The sequence below is a fragment of the Anopheles arabiensis genome, chromosome 3, assembly GCF_016920715.1.
Source record: "Anopheles arabiensis isolate DONGOLA chromosome 3, AaraD3, whole genome shotgun sequence".
Classification (NCBI taxonomy): Eukaryota; Metazoa; Arthropoda; class Insecta; order Diptera; family Culicidae; genus Anopheles; species Anopheles arabiensis.
Genome location: NC_053518.1, coordinates 93,161,233 through 93,181,676, shown reverse-complemented (window position 1 = coordinate 93,181,676; position 20,444 = coordinate 93,161,233). Strand labels below are relative to the sequence as shown.

Below are 20,444 nucleotides of genomic sequence, written 5' to 3'. Positions count from 1 at the left end.
GTGTCGCATCACTGAACTTGCGAAAAATTGGTGGAGGTCAAAAATGGTTAGGTGTTTTCCAAATGTTTTTTGTTAGCACTCTGCTAGTGTGCCGGCCCCTTTGGACGAGAACGGGAGAATTTGGAGGTGCTGAGTTGGTTTGGAGCGTAGTAAAAAATGTCTAGCCCAGCACTGTCCAGCTATTCTCGGACAAACTGTTAGACAGTCGGTGTTGTGGGAACAACAGTTAGGTCGATGTTTTTGTTTATTGCGAGGCAGGTAATGTTCTAGGGCTTGTGTATGTAAAAGGGTCGCTTATTTTGGGACACTGCGCGTTTGGGAATGGTGGTAAAGTCAATAAAAAAGGAAATTAAAATATCATGCGAGCTGAAGCATGAATCTTTCTGCACCATTGTCCCAAGTGATTCCGCAAAAATTGACCCTTTCAAATCCTAAATTGCCATTTGGCAGCGCTTTAATTGAAGTGCCCTAGTCGTTAGCGACAAACAATTGTTATGTTGAAACTAATTAAGATCAGAAGGTGCGGAAGTTTAATCGTTCTTCCGGTGTCAGTTTTAGTGACATCGAGGCTCGTTCCCCTTCCGCTGCGTGTGCTGGACCGCAATCATCCCTGCAGTGGTAGAATAAACTTTAAGGGAGAGAAGACTCAGTCACCAAACAACCCAACCAGTGCCTCCAGTCGATTGGATGGACAATTGTGTGACCAGGCAGGCAAGGGGTTCTCAGTGCTTGGCGATTCCGGTGGAAAGTTTTGCCTTGTAAGAAACTTTTGCACCCCGGACAAGCTGATGCCCTCGAGTTGTTCATTTTAGATTTTATCCTGTCCTTGTCGGTTGTTGCTTCGATATTAGGCTTATCGCGGGAATGATGATGTCGGGTTGCATCATTTCCATTGACTGTAAGTTTAACTTTTATTTCGGTGTATTATACAAGAGAGAGGTCTGCCTTCTTTCTTGAATTTAGGAAGATACTAGACTTCTTAAAAAGTATCGGCTGAGCTTTTATGGAATCCGATAAGGCTTGTTCAATCGGTCTTTCGGTTCCGTATTTTGTAAGATAAGAGGTGGATTTAAATTATATTTTGCGTTGACATTTACATCAAATAAATACGAAAATAGTTGCTAAATAGTGTTGCTGATATACTTTTGTGCTTATTTGTTTTAGAAAACGACAGAAAAAATATGTTCTCTATAGTCCATCTTCAAACTAATGCAGAAGAGCGTTAAAAATGAGTCCAAAGGAAGCAAACTCATGAAAGTAAAGTTTTCTTTTTCGCCGAAAAAGAGGAAGCCAAACTTTTTCCAAACAACGATAAGTAAATGCAGCAAACAAGTTAAGCAGAAAGGCATCATTCGTTTCCCGGCAAGAAGTGAAGGAAACCAAACACAGACAGATCAACTTTACGTACCGTTTTCCATGATTGAAAATTTTCTACATTTGTCTGTTGAGCGGGCGGAAACCTTGTTTGTGGAGCCTGTGGAGAGAGAGAGAGAGAGAGAGAGAGAGGTTTGTTTTGCCTCAGCACAAGCCGTTTGGAATGATTTTTTATGACGCACCGTATTGAAATGGGGGCGATCTTTTGGCAGTGGGTATGTTTTTCGGACCCCTCCAATATCGAAAATTGAAATGAAAACGTTGCTCGTTTATTCAAAACAGAATTAAGCATGGGGAAGGCCAAAAACACGAAACTGCTTAAGTCGTTTCTTTTCGTTTGTTTTATTTTTCTTCTCCCACCGCCTCATCTGAAGTTAAATACCTTCTTTATGTGATTCTTATGTGATTCTCTTCTCTACCTTTACTTTGCAGATATTTCCAGGCCCAGCATCTGGACGTGCGGTGCGGTTTTTGGGATGGGAATTGCGAGAAAGTAAAGGCGCACGGAGAAAAGAAAAAAATAAGGAAAGGTTGTGAACAGCAAACGAAGAAAACGAAGAATAAAATGTTACAACGTTGATGGTGAAGCAGGAAGAGACCACTCTAGGAGTACTCGAAAACGGCGCAGTATCAGTGGAGTGTAATTAGTGTGGCGTTAGTGACGCAAACAAAAAACGGAAGCATTTCCCAGCAACATCCCAACCGCAGCCACACACATGTGCCAGCGAAATTGCCCGATTTAATTCAACAAAAGGTAAGTTTAACCCGTTTTACTTGTGGATCGATACAATAGTCCCCCTGCTTCGCATGGTGGCTTCATTTTGACCAGTCACGCATGGTGCACCGCTTGTGGCCGCGGCAAAGAATACCGAAAAGCGTTTGTTCAGAACCGATGTACGGATCGAGTCCGCGGCCGAGCAAAAAGTTGGCAATCATTTCCTTGCGAGGTTTCTGCTCGGAACGGAAATTGCAATCAACCTGATTCGGGGGAAAATAGTTCACCACATTGTTTGCGGGGGGATTTGTTGCGTTTGAAATACACTCTACAGATAGGAAATATGAAGCATACACACATTAAATCTGCACACACAACAAAAAAACGCGAGCAGTATACCACCACCTGTTTGATTAAGCCACCGGACAAGGCGGAATGAGGAAACTGGTTGCGTTGGGATTTCTTCTTTTCCTAGCGCTTCCGATTTCCGAAGATGATATGTCTGTGATCTGTGGAGGTGAGTTAGTTCCTGGCTTGGCTCGCTGGCTGGCTAGCTGGCTGGCTGGTTCACTTCACCGAATATGGAGCGATCCGACCAACCGATGCTATTCCAGGCGATTCGTTCCACTCTCTCGGCCAACGGCTGATTGACCGAGACCTAGACACACACACCGAGTGTGGGGATCGTACAGCGAAGGTCTTGACTCCCGTGCGCGCGTATGTATGCTCGGCACACACAGCACCACGGAGACCCACTTTTGGAGCAAGCTAAAACCGCAAGACGCATTTTTTGGTCCGACACGACACGGCCCGGTGGCACACATTTGGACGATGGGCAGATGTGGTGGAACTTCTAGAGCAGTGGTGGTGTTGCGAGTTGTTGGACACTATTTTGCAGCTTCCTTTGTTGATTCTGAAGTATTCAATGTTAGACTTCAAGCGCAAATAGGTGAGACATTGCGTGAGATATTGGAATTATTGGGAAGCTCTCGGATAGAAAAATGCTCTGCTGGAAGGCCTAATTGGTCAATCGCACGCACTGAACGTCTTGGAGATGCATTCAGATTACATCTCCGGTTTGTTTTTACGGAAATCCTACACTTGGAACGTTTATTCGCATCCTGGAACTAATAGGAACATGAGCACTAGACACGAAACCCCTTCCAAGAAGCTTCTGTTATGTTTCAATCTTTTACTGGTGAAGCCGTGTGGTAAAGCTTTTGCGTCCGCCTAGTCTGCCGAATCGTGATTCAGCACCGCTTCACGGTACAGTTCATGGTTGATCGATCTCGAGCAAATTGGAGGCTCACCGTTCACCTTGAACTTTGCTTCGAACAGTGGACGGAATGGACGGAATGGATCCATAAATCTTGACGGTTTGGATGGGTCGACGGCCGCTCGCCTAACTTTTTTTAATGATATTCCTCAGCAATTACTTCCCTGCTCCGATTGAGGTTTTCAAATTTCCTGCCTTACCTGCGTGTACCCCCTTACAGTTGTTTTAGAAAGAAGAACTGCAAGTCAGGATGCTCCCTGGACGTGTTTAGATGGGGAGGAAATCATTCACCAGGAGAGCGCGGGTTTCGTTGGCAACTTTCGCTAGTCTTTGTGCGAATAAACAAATCGACAAACTCGATCTCTCGCAAGCAAAGGCGCAACGAGGCGAGCGGCTTGCAACATGAACCTTGTCAAACAAGTTTCTTCTCCCTTGGAGTGGCTCTCTCGTCTTCACCCGTCTTTCCGCTTGATTGGCACCGCTTATCCACGAAAGGGGAGAGTCCACGGCCCACGGCAGGTTGGTGTATCTTCGAGTGTCGGATGTACTAATGGCATCGGAAAGGGATGCCCCTGCTGTACAGGGTTGTTCTAACTGTACTCCGGTTGTTTGCAATCTACTCATCTGTCAAAAGGCGCTTGCAAAGAGAGTCAGCCGAAGCGCACCGGCGACTAGGTAGATGCACACTGACCGATGGGAATTTTACAAAAAAAAATAAAAGAACAACACAGACACGACCGACTCAACGTGTCCGTGGGCAACTTTCGTTGATTTACCGGTTTTTCTGGTGTGAACAAATCACCCTGTGTGTATGTGTGCCTTTGATCACCAACAAATCCCAACAGACGGCGATCTTACTCAGACATCTGAACTCCCCCTGTGCCCGGGTGTCGGTCGGAACGACGCTGAAGAAGATGTTACGATCAATATCCCGTTGGACGTACGGACGGGGCCGTGGCCTGAATTGTGCTGTGCTGTGTGCGTGTTTTTCTTCAGATTTTGCGTGCCTATTTCGTTCTCCACTCCCGCCGACTAATCTACAGTCAGTCACTCGGCACTGCCTCTTTTCCAAGACGCCCGACCGAGCTTCTCCAATTTCCCGGCAAGCGCAAACAAATTGCGCTGTAATTCGTTAATCGATAATTGGGTAAGCGGCCCATTGGGAGGCGGCCGCTTCGGAAGAAGTTCTAGGGTTTCTTCTCGAGCCTCCGCTGTCCTCGTTCGAGAACCCCGGTCGACGGGGGTGAACGGTATTATAATGCTTCAAATGGTCCATACTTACGCCAGGCGATGGGAAGAGGCCCGGTGGTTTGTTGGAGCAATTTGTGATAAAACCAACGACTTACCGATACGACAGTTGCACGGGCACTTACACGACCTGTTGAGATCCGTGGAGACGTCCGCTGCAGAGAAGGGCTACGATGAAAGAACGAGCTGTGTGTAAAATTTTAACTGCCGATTAATATGGCTCTAAAAACGGTTCCCAAAAGTGATAGCTACTGGCGAAGGCTTTCCGAGAGTGTGCGTCGTACGGCTCTCTGGACCAAGGGTACCGGTGGCCTGAATGTGCGCGTACGTGGATCAGCTTTCGGTTTGGATTCGGCACAAAAGGTGGCAGGAGCAGCAGCAGCAGCAGAAGAAGCAGCTGTGCTGTGCGAGGTGCATAATAAAAGCGGGCAACATAATATCACAGCCAGTTCAGGGACGATCGGTGGCTGTAAAGAGAGCAGCTATAACCAACAAAAAAACAAAACCGCAAGCATGTGGGATATCAGGTTTTTTGGGGGGTTTTCTCGCTCACGCTCCTCCTCCTTCCCGAAAGTCAGTAAATTTGATTTTAAAATGAGATGACTTCGTCACGGTCGGTGTAATCTTTGCGCTGGGGGTATTATTGCGGATGCCATCGCAGAACGGACGGCCCGGCTCGTACCGGTTCTTCGAAGTTGGGTTCGCCGATCTAAAAGGTAATGTGGACCAGTGTTTCGAGACGCAAACCGGGGGCGAAACTCGGGATAGATACTGTTAGATCGAGCCACACAGTATGGCACTCTCTCTCTATCTCTTTAGTGTAGTTGGTAGAGTGTAAAAGCCTATATCTCGGATCAAGCGGAATGGTGATATCGGGCTGTAAAATTGAGCCTGACATAGGAAGTACTCGCAGCTTTCCCTTCCACAGGACACTAAAAATGCCCAATCAATTGGTTGCCGGAAAAGGGCACGTCTAACAACAGTTCGTGTGCTGTAAGCTCTCGGTAACACTGGAAAAAGGATAAGCAAATACGAGCCTTTCCAGCCTGCGTTTCCCATTAGATCGAGCTTTGCCAGGCCACCAGGAGAACAAAGAGCTTCTGCTTTGCGTTACTTTGCATGCAGCGTTTAGAAGGAGCTCGCTGTCAGGAGGAAGGCATGCGGGAATGGAGCCGCAGCAATGCCAGAATCCCGGAAGGAACAAAAGAAAGATTTTATATCCGGGTGTGCTTGGGGAGCATGTTCCGAGCAAAAGGGTTTACCACGGATGGGTTAAGAGCTGCTGTGTAGGCATTATTCACAGCGGTTAGACGGGAAGAAGCGTACAAAGTTTTACAAATAGCAGTGGGATTTTTCGGTAGAAAAAAAAGACCGACCTCTTCAGCGTACGTGGAATACTATTTTATTTACTTTTGCAAAGATATAACTCACAACCCGTTGCGGAATTTATTGAGCAAAAGAACCGAAAGCGCAAGCAAGGAAGAGGGCGATGGCTCTCTGAACGTAAGTAACGTGTGTGATGTGTGAGGTTTGTTAAAGCATACAAAATGGCACGTCAAATAGTACATTTTATGAGCTGCTGAATTAAAACTTAGCTTCAGCTGCGAGAAGGAAACGAAAACGTTGCACGTAAGCATGAGACTCCAACATTAATAAAACATAATGGTAATTGGTTGAATTCATATGAATTGAGTGAAAATGGCAATGTTTTTTAAACCTTGTCGCTTTGCCAATAAAGCCGTTGCAAGTAAAGCTTGTGTGCCTTGGAATGGGAGATGTGTTACGCTTTACCGCTTTTTTTGGAACTATTTTAATTAAATCCCAAAGACAGGAGTTGGTAATGCAATGTTTGAACCTTACATTCTACCATTGCATGTGAGCAAACTTAATACGATCATCTCAAAACCAAAACCGCAAAACTTTATGCAGCACATAAAAAAGACGCGCACCGCATCGGGAAAAGCAAAGTTACCGACCCGTAAAACATTCGTTTCCCGTTAAGAAAGTTCGTTCCCTAAGAAGCGCCAACCCGGAACGTTCCTGCGACCGGTAAAGGGTTTGGGGTCGAAACTTCAAATAATGTTAAACGGTCAAATTACAGGCCGGGTGTACAATCACTACACCGAATACACACAAAAAAGCCTCTCTGTGTGCATTGTACGGGGAGATGCCCGTGGCAAGGAACAGTACTGAGCACCGGCCGGACCGGACGTGACGGAGCTGCCTCGGTGATGGATTTTTATTGTATGCTTTACGTTTAATGAACACTTCTGGCGCAAATTATGATTTTTGCATATTTATGGCCCATTCTCACGCCCTCACCCGACGGGATGCGCGACCCGAGCAAAGTTTTTGGGAAGTAGTCTTCCCGCATCCCCCCCCATACTTTGGCCGTTGCTTAAAGTTGCTGGAGAAAGTTCGTTCATGACTTTCCGCAATGTGTGCTTCATTCTTTTGCGGGAAGATAGAGAGAGAATGAGAGAGAAAAGTGGTATGTTTGCGTTTGCGGGAAGTTGAGTTTGTGCAGTATTCAAAACTGGGAGGATGCAACTTATTTGAAATTCCACCCCGGTAGGGAAGGGTTGGATGGAGATGGAGAGGGAAGATAAAAAATCTTCAAAACCGGTCACGGTCACGATTCACGGCGAAGCGCGGACCGAAGGAACGGTTCACCGCGAACGGGTTTGATGATAATAGGAAGCCCTCGAAGCCCTCGAGCAGCTCGAAATGCATGCATCCGTGGGGTTTTGCTGCTTGCGCCGTCCTAGGGCGTCCCGCAACCATCGAGCCAATTCGAGTGCATTGACCTTTATAGGATGCGCCTCGAATGCAGTTTGCTGTAGAAAGGGCGGAAGGGAAGTCTCATCGTTGGCAGGCCGGTTTTTACGGGAGAAAACAAGAAGTGCCGCCCGGGGTGGGTGGTATGTTGGTGCATCAGCAGCAGCACCACCACTACCACCACATAAACAAACAAATACTGGGGCGACGAAGAATGAAACAACAGTTAGAACACGGTAGGGCTTTCGTGCTGCGCGGCACCGATGGAAGTACCATCGAAGACGATAAACATATCACCCCACTCTCGCTCTCTCTCGTTCTCTCTCATGTTCTCTCGTTCTGTGCAGCGACTGTGCTGGGTGTCGTGAGCCCATCGAAAGGTCGTTTATTCAAATCGACGTTGTGGATCGTGTCGAACCCGCAGTCGACGTTCGATAAGCGGGGTGAATAACGACACAACAGTGTAGCGTGCAACCGCAACCAATTTGTTCCGCAGCCATCGTGTTGTGGGCCGAGTGGGCAGAACAACCAGAGCTGCATTCTTGGGGAGAAACACACAGCACATCCGAGGAGGAGTCGTCAGCAAACAAGATTGGGAACGATTTCGAAAACGACATCAGCTGTTGTGCAAAAGGAACGGGTGAATGTTGATGGTGCCGAGGCATCAAAACACTGGCTACGGTGAAGAATACAGATTACAACTTGTTAGTGTCTTCATCACTTTTTTGCTTTTGTGTGGGGAAGACTTCGTTTTGAAGTTCAAAGTCGTGGCATGTGTCTTCTGAGCGACATCTGTTTCTTCTCTGCAGAAGTATACAAATTTCTGAAATGAAATCCTGAAGCAGCAAGAAATCCGGTAATCCTCATCTATTAAAAGTATCACACCTCAAACTTCCTCCAAAAAACAAGAGTTTTTGGGCTCTGGAACCTTCAAAGCCCTCCAAAGAATCGTTCCAAAAACTTTTCATCGCACATCGTCATCGTGTGTAGCAGCTTAAACGCCCCACAAACCGACCAGCAAACACATAATTGCCTTAGGCTACCGTGGGTTTGTTTGGCTGGTGCTTGTTAGCAATGCAAATGCAACCAGATAAGCTTGTGGGTGCGTCATGCGCGCCACCATTCCTCCACACCGACACCGGTTAAGAGTGAGGGCAAGGAGAATAAAAACACAGCACGAACTGCAAGCTTATTTGCATCTTTTGACTTCCAACGCTCAGAAGATGCAAGCAGTTGTTGTCGCCGATGGCATTGGGTAGATAACTTTCTTTAAACCACCATTAGCATCCGTGGGCTTCTCTGCTCTGTTGTGTTGCTGGAAGATGCTTGCTCATTCGCCACCGCAACGATCATTAGAACACGTGTGCGTACACTATCTGCGAGTGTCTTTGGGGGCGGGAGGGAACCATTCGCCATTTGCTGGCCACAATTGTTTCTAATTGGTCACCGATTATGCTCTTACCCCGTTTGTGTTTACCTGGCCTGTTTACCGGCTTCGGTTTGGCCCGTGCTCGCTCCAAAATTATCGGACGGCTCTATCTACATCTCCATGCCGACACACTTCAGAAGAGATGCGACTCTTGCCCTCTTGTATGGTGATGATGGCCCTGACATGACACGGTAACCCGTGCTGCCGCTTCCGTTGCTTGTGTACGCTACCCTGAACTGGTGGTACTAGCCACTCTCGCTTCTTCAGGTGAGTTGGTGGACATGTACGACAAATTGCCATTTGCCACCGGCATAGCCTGGTAATTTGATTTAATGACACGCGCGGCCACAATTAGACGTATGTGTATTCCCCGTTTTGGACGTGTGAGGTGATGTTTCGCGTGTCTTCTTGAAATGAGGCCGGCAATTACGCGTCCAAGAAATGGGTTTGGGATGACCGTTTTGGGCCATCTACTCCATGGAAGCATCGCTGCACGTGCGCATTTGAGCGGTTTGTGTCTCGCAGAAGCATAAACATTAATAACGAACGAAGTCTTTCAGCATGATGGATTCAAATCAATTTCAAATCAAAAGTAATTTCTTCTGAAGTAAATGCAATCATAATAAGGTAAAAGCAGTCTTTGACTCACAAGCAAATCAAGCAGAGTTCCCGCTTGGTTCGACTCTTGCGCTTTCTTACGACGTCCACCAACACGATTACGAGCTCCCGCGCGGAAACCTTCTCATCACATAAATCATTACCCGGTTTCATTCTAGGGTTTCTCATCGTTAGTCTCTTCCAAATCCTATAAGTACCTCCCCGGACCTGACCTAGATTTCCCCACTGCTGCTTGGGTGCACACGATTAAGGGTAGCATTCGGCCCCTTGCCCCCGGGTGGTTGGTTGACTGGCTGGACGCATCATATTGATTTCCGCCACGAATTAAATGTACATCAAAACCAGCTGAGTGGTTCGAAGCCCTTCGTCTCGGGAGTTGTCGGTGGGAATGGTGGTTAGGTGCCTGGCTCTGGTTGCACGCTACTATCAACGGCCGCTGCGACACTCGGGAACGGCGGTGGGCAGCCATGGAGGAGTTCCTAATCGCTGTGGGGGAGAACGTTTATGCTAAGCAGCATTAAACGAAAATGCCCCGTGTAACTACCGGTTGTCAGTGAGGTAGAGGGGTTCGCCTTCTTGTGGTTGGTCATTAAAGATCAATCAGTGGAGAATTGTAGTTTTGTGGATGTGGCGCAACAATTGGATCTTGGCGTTCCCGTTGACTGGTCCAGCCTTGGTTGGCTCGCTTTGATTTGGAGCAAGAAACCACAAAAGAACATCAATTCTTGGAATAACGACCGATAATCTTTCTTCTGGGTAGATATTCAAACTTGGATTAGACATCGGAGCTCTTTGTTTTAGCATCTCCGCATATCTCTGAGGCTCTGAGAGGGAGTGAGAAATCGAGTTCCAAGAACATCCTGCTTCTCAGACAACCTTCTCGTTAGGCAAGTTCCTGTCCATTTACCAAAGAAACTCATTTCGTGACCATGACCACCAACCACACCAACTAGCCAGGTGCGTCTAGGTCCCTTGACTTTATCCTTCTGTGTCAGTGACCACTAGTTTCGCGCTTCGCTTGCCACTCCGAATGCGGTTGTACTGGAAGCATTCACAATTTTCGCGCCTCATTGGTAATCGACCGGCATGTTTGGGCCGCGCCCCTGACTTTCGCCTGCGCCGCCAACGTGTTCGGATCGTTTATTTCTAGCGCAATCAAAGGCACGTCGGGCTGGGAAATTCGTGCCTGCACGCAGCTCGAATTGCAGCACACTCGATCGACATCCGCCAAGGGTTGAGCGCCAAGTTCACCGTGCTCCCCGCAGCTTCGTGTTAGCTGCAATGTAAAACAAGCACTAACTTTTCGATAGATGAAGCGATTGAGCGGGTCATGGTGCTGAAGACGCTCTGGGTGTGTGTAGATGTTGTGGGAATGGAAACGGGGCGGGAGGTTGCGTTGGAAAACATTGCCGTCTGCAAGTCATTGCCTGCGTGCAGCGAGCTGTGCTGCTTCGAGATCAATGGAGAAAAAAGGGAGAGTGAAAGAAAGCGACCCAGCTTATGACACCTTAGACTCAAAACTAGTCAAAACTCGCCGCCAGTTGAATGGATTGATTCGTTCGCAGTGGGAACGCAGCAGTTGGGATTTGATTTCATCGAGTTTTCATCGACCTAACACCAGCCATGCGGATCGTGCTGAACCGATCGATGCATGAACGTTAAATTATTTATTTGCTTTTCTGGTGATGAAATGGAGTGGCCTTTTGAACTCTCATTATGTAGCGTTGAGTTCTGTCTGCTGCACGATCGTGTTGGGATGGTTGAGAAAAGAACCTCGTCATCGATCGCTGCCTGATCGCATCCTATAATCATGCTGAACACTATGATCAGTCCGCTCGTACATCAAATAGATGCCTCCAAAGGAAGTAACCTCGTGTGAGGGTGCACAACGGTTTGTGAACTAACGCGATGACTGCTGCGACTAATGAGGTACAATGCATATGAGGGGTTGTATGTATGGCTTGGGCGTGCATTATATCGTCCCAGTTGAGTGAGCAGTTTGGGAACCTATTTCGTACGCGCTAATATTAAGCTGAATGTTCCCCTATATGTTTTAAAACAGTGGTATCTGCTTCTCTTCCTCGGAAACATTTGCTTCAATCTCATTTTTTTGTTTCCAAACCACACGTTTGAAGCCTGCTTGTTAGAGCCGAAGATACGCCAAACAGCCCATTAATTAATCCCATTTCCACGTGTTTGCTGCTACCTACTGCTATCGCTTTGCCACAACCCTTTCCCGGATGAAGTTCCGTCTCAGCCTCAAGCCGGGCTGGTCTCTACCCAGCGCTAATTACCAGCGCGCGGTAACTCTATTCGGTGGCGCTGCTTGCGCTTGCGCCTGCGTAACATTGCAGAGATATACGCATGTTGCTGTTTAAATGCTCCGCGGCTGCGTCTGTACTGCGCATCAGCATCCGGAGCATGTGTTTCAAAGGGCTGCCAGGGGTTTTTTTTTTGTGTGCGTGCAGTTGTTGTTGTCTGTTCTTTGGGCCTGTTGATGAGAATTTCCCTTTTTCCGCTGGAAGAGCGGCGTAGAGGAAAGAGCTCAGTATTATTTTTTGTGAGTGTGCATTTTGATTAGCTTTTCTTCCGATCGGGAGTCGGCGAGTCGAGCGCGGCCTGTCTCGGACTGTTTTATGAGCTGGCTTCAAGTAGTGATCGTTTTTGTGTGTTCGAAACGATTGATGGAAATGGGTTTCTTTGTGTTAGAGACGATGGGGTAAAGTACACTCAATCGAATCGATTTCACAAGCGCAAATGAGGTTGTTGAAGGAAGTTGTCGCTTTAATGAATGTGTTGATATGACGCTTGAATAGTTTAATTATGTTTCTGTGATCTTGATTTCTTCACAAAAGTAAAGTTGAAGGCTTTTCGCAACTATTTATATATGCATGATTTGTCGACCCTTTAAGAAAGAGAGAGAGAGAGAGAGAGAGAGAGCGAGTGAGCGCCAGTGCTTGTTTGTCGATGCATGTTAGCATGCTTATCGTGTGTTTAATTGCATCTGTTATGTGTTTACCTTTCTTCGTACGTTCCCACCTTTTAAGCCTATCAGCGGCCACTGCCACCAACCGGCGCCGAACTCCTGAGCCCTTTTTAACGCGCCGTCGATTGGTTTCGTTTTAACGGTTCAATCCACTCGATTGCTTCTCTAGTGTGTTTATCTTCTTGTTTTTTTGTATGTTTCCATTCGAACGCTCATCTTTATGGGATTACTCACACGCTGAAAGACATCGCAACAGCAACGGGGGACTGTCTTGAGAAATCGTTGGAAAAGGAAACTCTGCGAAACACAGCAATATGCTGCAGTGCGTTTGCCCGCTTCATGTTGTGTTATAAAATGATTGAAGCTGTCGAAGATGATTATGGATTCTAAGTAGGATTAAGCACGACAGATATCCAAACAGATATCCACGCCTGTACGTGGTTAATCTGTGCGTACCTTTCCTATTCCACTTTTTCCCATTTAGAACGCACCCTTGTCCCCCCGAAAGGGCCGTACAGCTAGATGTTTATGTTGTTTCACCTACGACGCCTGCTCGAAACTAAGAAAAAAACGAGCGAGTGCTTAAAAGATAAACACTCATCAGCACACGGGGGAGCGAGGTGGCGTGGGAGAGTTGAGGGCACGTGTTCTCGGGCAAAAGAAAACACGGCCAACAACGTTCTGCTTGCCCTCTTGCGGGCGTGATTGTAACGCGTCGATTCGTTTTGACCGTGGTGGGCCTTGGTGCGGCCACGTTCTGTTGCTGGTAGAAAGCGTCGGAATGTACTGTAAAAAGTAAACAAAAACCGTACGAACCGAACCAGGCGGTAACGTGGAATGGTCGGAAGTATGGTAACCTGTTGTACTGGAATGTTGTCGGTATTTCATCTCGTTTCGTTTGTGAGAATTTTCACAATTTTATTTTTTGGTTCCAAGAGCATTCTTTCTTTTTTTTAAATTAAAATGATATTTGTTCCGCTCTTCGCAACCAACAACTTTCTTACGCGCTTGCATAATTTTATACCCTTGCCAATTATTGTTTTATGCTTTTATGTAATGGCACCTTTTCCCGGGTATCAACCTGAAGCATTAAGTAGGTTTGGGAATAGGGGAAGCTTTACGATTATCATACTAGTTATTTAAACAGCGTTGGCAGCTGACCAATCCGCCGGAACTGTTAGCGCAGTAGCGTAGTAAAGCAATAAAAGCACCTTAAAGCGCAACTTTTAATCCCACTTTTGTCATGAAAACATATCCCAACTTTATTGCACTCGAGCCAGTTGTGTCCATCTTTCTATCGGTGTGAAAAAAACAGCAAAAAAACAACAACAGAGAAGATGCCGAGCGGCTGAAAAGTGATGCCGGGAATAATAATTACGTAAGAAAACTTCACACCGATCATCCACAACCGTCCCCGCCGCCGTTTGTGAGCGTTCAAAGGGATGTGAAAAAAATTCACTTTCTTCACCCGCTGCTCATCTAACCAACATCATCCACAGCATGTTATGGGTGGCATTTTATAGTCTCGGGGGCGACAAAACCTCACCGCACCGACTAAATGACTAATCAGGCAAGTTCCGACCCGACGCTAGGGTGTTGCAAAAAACATGAAAAATTGTGTTACAAAAAATGATGCATAAATGGCGCACGTGAGTCGAGTGCACCTTCCCGAGTCCGGGCTCTGTCCCATATGACGAGCTACTTGTGGTTTTTTTCTGCTCCCTCTAGCGTTTTGATGCATTCCATTTTTTGTGAGTGTTTGGTGCTTGCTGTGGCGGTGTACTCTCTCGTTCAAGACGATTATCATAAGCTGTGCTTAAATATCACCGTACAATTTACATAAATCTCCCCCTCCCGGTAAGAGAGAGACGGTTTCGTTTGCGACGTCGTTACCGCATGTGTGATGGCATTAGGGGCTGCTACCGGGAATGTCTTTTGTTTTGCTGGTGCTGCACAACTTCAGGTTTCAGGTTGCCTGGCGATGCAACCCGTGCGTCTGTGTGTGTGTGTTTGTGTGTGGGAGAGCGGCTAATAAACGCGCCAAGATGCAGCAACGCCCTCCCCCAGTGGGGACTAACTATCTTTGCCAATTTCCATACCGATCTTGCTGCATAATAGGCCCCAAGAAAAGCCTATTTTTTGTGTGAAATGGCATGCATTTTTTGTTGTTGCTTAACCTCGGCAAATCATTATTATGCTTCCGCAATCGACCCGCTGCTCGGGCGTGTTTGTCATCTTGCGCTTTTGCATGTGTGTCGCACGGGCGCCACGAGCCAGTTCCGTTCAAGTGGCACAGAGAGGGTGAAAATGGCTTTCGCTTTCGTACGACCTAGTTTGAAGACGGTCGATGTGATGGGGAAAAGGACGCCGACCAGTGGCCGACGCGCTAACTGGTGTTGATTTGGTTTCGTGACCATGGAGATGGGAATTTTTTGTTTCTGTTTACATTTTTGTGCATTCACTCACTCCTCCATTGGCTGAAGACTCTGGGGGTGAAGACAAGTGTCACGGAGAGCAACTCGATACGTCGCAGGATGATATAATTTTTCGCCAAGATGTTGTTTAAATAATGTCTGTACTTATTTGTCTTGAAATGTTTATACAAAAGCACTTTTTTTTTGCTACGCATAATCACTGCCGCATCACTCTCTCACCCCGCTGTGCCCCTCCCCCCCCTGGCTGGCAGCTTCCAATCTGGTTACCATTTTTATGTGACACCGACTGGCGACTTTCCCCCGCCGGAGTTGATTGGATTCACATTCGCGCATTCGTGTGTTAAATTATACTTTTTGTCACTCTAATTTCCATTTCTCTCTCTCTCTCTCTCTCTCTCTCTCTCTCTCTCTCTCTCTCTTTGTCGCCGGTGCGTGCACGCAAAACAGCAAAACCCGAAATCAAAACCTCGTCTTTTGCTAACGAGATTGATTTTCCATGTCTCGTCGGACCTTATTTTCCTCCTATTTCGGCCCGCAGGTGATGATAATCGTGTTTGGATGTCGGTGGGCGAGTTTTTTTTGTGTTTTTGTTACTTTGTTTGTTGCCGCAAACGCAAATGATGCGCGACGACACCTCGCAGACGGATGGGACGCGGATGGAAAAAAACGGCTCACCGCACACGCACACACATAACCAGACCGGGCGTGAAACGGATGTACCGTGGCAGTGAAACACGGCATGATGCAAACACGGTTTCGAGAGCCACGGAATTTGCATGTCTGCTGGCCAATAACGATTGGAAAATGGTCGCCAGCTTTTTCACTTCGGGCTGTAATTATTGACCTCGCAGGGTCAGGTGATGGCGGTGGCGTCGGTGAAATCGAACCTCGCACACCGGAAGTTGTGTACCGCAAGATCTCTGTCGCAGTAGAGAAGGGTCCATAATTTAATTTACCCCAATCACTCACTGCCGCAGTGTATTTCACTTTCTGGAGACTGTTTTTAAGTGTTGGTGTTGATGTTTCAAGGCTCTACAAGAGCCGGAATTCTCGTTAAACAGCCAACCGAATCGCATTAGCCGGCGCACATTGGATTCGAAGGTTACGATTGCGCGATTCGTCAGCCCACATACACACATATACCGGGGTGGTTTTTAGTACAATGAGAGAATGCTTCAGCTGGCAGGCACAGCATCAGCAGAGGCGCAGCATCGCATCGTCGACACCACTGTGCTCCTTTGTTTGTTAATTATTTTACGCATTTTTTGTTTTTGTTTTGCTCGTTCGCTGGTGTGTGCGATTGGTTCAGTTTAATGTGTTACAAATTTAAATTGTACATTACCATGCCATACAAGAAGGGTGGGTGTGATTCAAGGACACACACCTTGTGTTTCGTTTCGCAAGCGCCCCGGTCACGGTTTGATGAAAAATGCATCCGGATAAGGTAGGGAGGTTCGTCGCTGTGCGCGGGATTTACATTACACGGATCAAGATCGGACGGGCGGACCATTGTGTCACCGGTCTGTTTGTTTGCTGCTGCTGCTGCTGGCCGTTGATGAGTAATTATAATATTTAAACGTCTTTATTATGCATTCAAAAGGGCAATGTTGGTGAGAGGGAGGCAATAAATGCAAAAAACAAACAGCCTTTAAAGAGATATTTATGTTTCAACTTGCAATCCGGTCCCATTTCGGGTAACAATCTGCTTCGTTTGACCCAGATAGAGTGAATGTAGATGCTAATCACTCTAAATGCGAAGAACATCGTATTGAAAGACAAAAAAATGGAATGTATCTATCACACAAAGACCTGTGGACACTGGAAAAAAACTAAAAAAATGAATATTAGGAAGCATAATTCAATAAAGGAACAGCAAATTCCTAGTGATTTCATCATTTAAATGAAGCTTTCCATCGCTCATACTAACAACCCTCATGCGTGTGTGAGAAAAACTCACCCCACACGACACACTCACCCACAGTGAACCCGGCGCCCCTTGCCACTCCGTACTTCCGTTAGTTCCGGTCTAGTTATGGAGTGACCGTTTTATTTTATTTTTGCTACATTTCAATCTCTCGAACCTCTTACAAACACACACACATGCACGCACTCCGGGTCGTGTACCCGCTGACCGGAACCAGCTGCCTCCTCCTCTTTCTCACGAACCGGAGGAAAACTCCAACACGTTGCAGCTAGAAACAACTCACACCAATGGATTAATTAAAATGCGCCACCGAAGCACGACGACGGACCCCTCATTTCCCTCACGGGGGAAAGCAGCAAACCCTGCAGAGTAAGGGTGGCAAATCGCGATGCGTTTGAGTGTTGTTATCGACCAATCATCTTAATTACGGAGGAAACTGTCAATATCGTTACATTGAGAGGATGTCTGTGCATGTGTGTTTGTGTGTTTGATTCCGGTTTTTCTCTCTCTTTTCCCCCTGGCTGCAGCCACTTTCTAGGGCTTCCGTTTTTCTTTCAACCAACCTGTCAACCCGATGCCCACAGGGACTGGGAAGAAAACGCCCGCCAGACATGGAGCACCTTCCGTGCTAACGCTTTCACTGCACTGCACCGCTACTCCAATTCCGGAGGGGAGCCGGTTCGATTTGAAACTGACCTGACATTTAGCACTCTCTGTCGTAGGCAATTTAAATGATTTACAGGCCGCCTTTGTCGCTTCCTGCACCTTTTTGCCCGTATGTGTGTCTGGAGGGGATCAAGAGATGTATAAATCATGGTTAATATTTCATTCGTCGCTGGAGGTAAGTTTTGCCGGCGGCGCAAACTCCGATTATTCTTGAGAATCAGATACCAGAATGACCTTTTCAAATGGGCTCCAAACTTCTTGAGGCTCCTCGGGGCACTCCCTCGTATGTGTGTGCGACATTCAAACACAATCAGATGGGGCCCAACCGAAAAAGATGGGAAGCTCGCGTTCGTCGTCTTGTGCTTTTGAGGTTACTCCATCTTGCAGCGATGATTGCTGGCACGGTTGTAAAGGGCCCTGGCTGGGTGATGTCACGAGTCACGGCACAGATCGACGTCATTCATCTTTCGTGCTGTGTACGGGAGGATGGAAAAGATTATTAAATTTTCGCGCCCTTTTTGCTTCGCTCTCCGATGAGCAGTTTGCTATCTAAGCTTCATCTAAAAGTTAATCAATGAGCAAAGATTAAGACCTTCGGTGGTCCGGTTGTGTCACGGCGGCGTGTGTTGCGAAGATGAGCGTGCGATGAGTTCCGTGCGCTTCACCGCTGTCATGGGATCTTCCCTTGAAGCTGAACCGTTTGTTATTGTTGCATCGGTGCTCTTCACAGCAACACAGCGTACATCGGGCCAGCGTCGAGTCAAGGCCTATTCCAAGTTAAACACATTCCACGATTGGATGCTTTACCCGTGTTAACAGTCTCACAAAGAGGTACAAAGCAACCGGGCGGCGCACTGAGCTTTGAGCGTGACTCTGCAATTATGTGTCTCTGCATCGGTGCATTCAGGGAGGCCGGCAATGGCAGTAATGCACGAAAAGGTATCGACAGGTGATGAGAAGGAAGATAGGAGGACGGCTGCAAAGCAGCGAGCTCTTTGTCCAGTCGGTCACAGACAAGCGTTGATTGAAAGGAGGTGAAAAGCTGCTCCAAGCGGAGATCTTTTCACTTCGATCGTGGCGATCGTGGTTTGCCCTTTTCGTGGTGGTCCGGAAGGGTTTAACCTTTTGGCGGCGTACTAGCGCACGGATTAGTGCTTGTCGAGGGCAGTCGCAAAGGACGCTCGGGAAAAGGTTCCTCAGCCCCATCGCATGTCATTAGTTGAGTCTTGTATCAAATCAGATATCGATGAGCTTTTGCAAATGATTTCGGGAAATCAGTTCCCGGGGCTTTTCTCACGTTTTGTAACAAACGTTGCGCTTTCTTTCGAATCGTGTTGCAATATGCCTATCATAATCAATAAAGTTAGGCTATTTTTATTCCCATTTGCAGTGCTAATTAACGATCGCTTGCTCTAGGAGGAACACATTTTCCATACAATTTGTACATCAATTTAAACTATCAGAAGCCTTCCATCTTCATCATTCGACGGCAATGAACGTTCGGTACGATATGTCAGAGCCCCAAAAATAGCTCACCACAGCTCACACGGCACGGCTGCGCAGAGCACGCCCTGCCAAGAGAGTTTAATAAAACCGTGGAAAACGTACAACTCAATTGAAGGAAAAGCGACGGGCGACCGTGCGGCAGCCGAATAAATGAAACTGAAAACCTTCTGTTGCGTGCTCACATTAATTAGCATATCGCCTCTCAGCCATATCGTTTTAACAACCGGCAGGGCGAAGGGTACCGCCCTCCCATCCCATCCCATCCACACAGCATGTGTCGAGGCGCGCGATACGCTTGTGGAACAAAACACGCTTGCTAATTTAAATCAAACCACCACCAAAGCAATCGTTAAGTGTCAAAGTGTCGGGGAAAATGTAACTCCCAGCGAGGCATTTTCTCAAGCAAAGCTTTTTGTTTTCGGCGCTAACATTTTGAGCTGGACACGGGACTACTTTCGGGCGGTTTGGTGGTGATGGAGCAAATTAACTGCTCTTCCAAGAAAGAAAACAAACCGATGAAACACACAAAAAATGGATAAAGTTTGCGCGCGCGAGCGTTCTTTTGCGGGCAATAAATCACCAACGATTGCAAAACAAGATAGATGGCAGAGGGAGCGCAGATTGGGAAAGTTTTTATGCGCGCGTTGCGAGGAAGCTGTGACCCCGCTCTCGCGGGCAGGAAGGACACACGGCGGTTAATTATGTGGCCCGTGCCAGAGAAGAAGACGTCTCGTCACAGTCGCGTTTCGGGACGAGTTCGGGGCCGCTTTACGTAACCGTGGGATTTATTTGTGCATGCAAATTGGCCGATGGAAGCTGCGCTGGATGGGATGTTGGCGGTTCCAGTGAATTTGAGGAAGCTTTTCGGCTGCTTCGCGCAGGATACGCGGAAGGTTAATTTGGGGGAGAAGTGATGATTAGTTGTCCTTTAACGCACGCTTTAAGGTGAACCCAAAAAAGGAGAGATTTAGCTAATAGAGAGAGACTCCTCCGCATCGCTTGCCAAACAAAACGGGGAGGACAAAGTGGAGGCCCCCGAAAATGTCGTGAAAGTTGCCAAAAAATTCCATCATATTTATGAACCGATGGCTGTCTGTCTGTGTGCTTCCAAGTGGCGTCAGTGTTTTACATTTTCGAGACTCAATCCCCACAGCCGCGCGCTGGGTGTTTGTGATATGCTTTCCTCATGTTAATGCGAGTGGGTGATTTAATCCGTCGTACCCATTGCCTATTAATTTTATTTCGCATACCGCAACGCTCTTGGCAAAAAAATCGAACCCAATCGAAGGCGTTCGGTTTAAGGTAAGCACGACGGCAGCAGCAGCATGAAAAAAAGCAGACACCGTTCAAAACTATCTAATTAATCGGACTCCCGGTGGGAAGAAGATGCGTTCGGTAACGGCCGCGGCGTCTGGAATGGTTGAACTTTCTCCGGTTTTAGCGTAAAAAACAGTCAGCCTCCCCTTTTTCCCCCTGGGTTAAAGGCAGA

At 47.2% G+C, this 20,444-nt stretch overlaps 1 protein-coding gene across 7 annotated transcripts in view; it reads left to right on the top strand.

Moving 5' to 3' along the window:
* LOC120904917 (putative polypeptide N-acetylgalactosaminyltransferase 9) overlaps positions 1-20,444 on the top strand; it is a 60,865-nt gene that overhangs the window by 27,890 nt on the left and 12,531 nt on the right. For all 7 annotated transcript variants that reach the window (XM_040315411.1, XM_040315409.1, XM_040315404.1 and 4 more), the window contains exon 3: positions 1,807-2,128. The gene's annotated coding sequence lies outside the window, so the exon portion shown is untranslated. The remainder of the gene's footprint in view (positions 1-1,806; positions 2,129-20,444) is intronic.